Here is a 1,744-nt window from a genome sequence, read left to right on the forward strand (position 1 = left end):
CCTGGTCTACAAAGTGAGTTCCAGGACAGCCAGAGCTATACAGAGAAACCCTGTCTCGAAAAACCAAAAAAAAAAAAAAAAAAAAAAGAACACTGACTGCTTTTCCAGAGGTCCTGAGTTCAATTCCCAGCAACCACATGGTGGCTCACAACCATCTGTAATGGGATCTGATGCCCTCTTTGGGTATGTCTGAAGACAGCTATAGTGTATTCATATACACAAAATAAATACTTTTTTTGTTTTGTTTTTTTTTTCGAGACGAGACAGGGTTTCTCTATGTAGCCCTGGCTATCCTGGAACTCACTCTGTAGACCAAAAACTCAGGCCTTGAACTCAGAAATCCGCCTGCCTTTGCCTCCCAAGTGCTGGAATTAAGATAAATAAGAAAATAAAGAATTCTTAACAATCAAACCCCAAGGCTTAGGAGAATGCACAATTAATAAAGTAGTAAAGTGCTTGCCTCACAATCAAGAGGACATGAGTTCAAACCTCTGGGCCTAATGTAAAAAAGCTGGGCACACCAGCATGTGCCTGTAATCTAAGTGCTGGGTAAATTAGACGGGAGGATTCTTGGGGATTTGCCAGCCATCCAGTCTAGCTGAATTGCTGAGTTCTGAGTTCAGTGAGAAACCTCTTCTCAAAAAGCAGAGCAGAGCCTCTCGGTTTGAGACCAGCCTGGTCTACAAAGTGAGCTCCAGGACAGCCAGGGCTACACAGAGAAACCCTGTCTCAAAATTCTCAAAGAGAAAAACAAAAAAGACCTCAGCAACATAATGGAGGTGGAACATGATCAACCCAGAAAGATGCCCAATGTTGACCTCTGGACCCTAGGCTCTCATTTCTGTGTGTTCATGTTTTAATGAACACGCACGCACGCACGCACGCATGTGCGTACACACACAGAGGTCACTGTCCCAAGGACCAGGTTAAGGGACTTAAGGAATGAGCATTAGGGAATGAATGGCGCTTGCCACGCCTTCTCAGAAGGTCAGAGCTAGTGTCTTAGAACTTGGAGTCTAGGGACCATGTCCAGGGCATGGGGTTAGGAGCAAGAATTTGAGACCCAGAGTCTTTACAGGCAGGGACCAAAGTCTGAAGTCTATTGGACTACCGGCCTGAGATTCTGGAATTTAGGCTATCTATATTAAAAACTTATAATATTGAAAATTTAATTGAGACATAGGGCTGGGGGGGGGGACTTTGAAACAAGATCTTATAAGCCCAGATTGGCTTCAATCTCACTACACAACTGACATGGCCTTGACCTCTTCGTTTACCACCTCCCAAACACTGGGAGTACAATCAGGTGCTAACCATGCCTGGCTTTGCTTCGTCTGAGACGGGTTTCTGCTACGTTTTCCGTTATCGCTAGCCTGGAAATCACTTGTGACAACCGCCTACCTGTGCCTCCTAAGTGCTGAGACTTACAGGCAACTGCCACTGTACTCTGCTAGGGACCACACTTGAGGTCTAGCATTGTAGAGTGTCAAGGTTGGTTCAGTCATGATCTTGTCTCTTAGAGATTAGGGCTGGGTCCTTGAGATGTGAGGATCTGGGGTGGGGGGGGGGCTGGGCTGGGATCTGGGGGGGGTGGGGCTTGGATCTGGGGTTTGGGGTATTAGAGGTTTACAGTTTTAGGCATCTTAAGACCTAGGCCTCTTAAAAAAGAAAAACGAAACAACAACAAAAAAACGGGCATGGTGGCGCACGCCTTTAATCCCAGCACATGGGAGGCAGAGGCAGG

At 46.3% G+C, this 1,744-nt stretch overlaps 1 protein-coding gene across 1 annotated transcript in view; it reads right to left on the reverse strand.

The window, feature by feature from the left end:
* Nucleotides 1–1,744, reverse strand: part of Il11 (interleukin 11) — a 5,013-nt gene that overhangs the window by 587 nt on the left and 2,682 nt on the right. The gene's annotated exons all lie outside the window — the stretch shown is intronic.

This window comes from Mus pahari, chromosome 19, assembly GCF_900095145.1.
Source record: "Mus pahari chromosome 19, PAHARI_EIJ_v1.1, whole genome shotgun sequence".
Taxonomy (NCBI): Eukaryota; Metazoa; Chordata; class Mammalia; order Rodentia; family Muridae; genus Mus; species Mus pahari.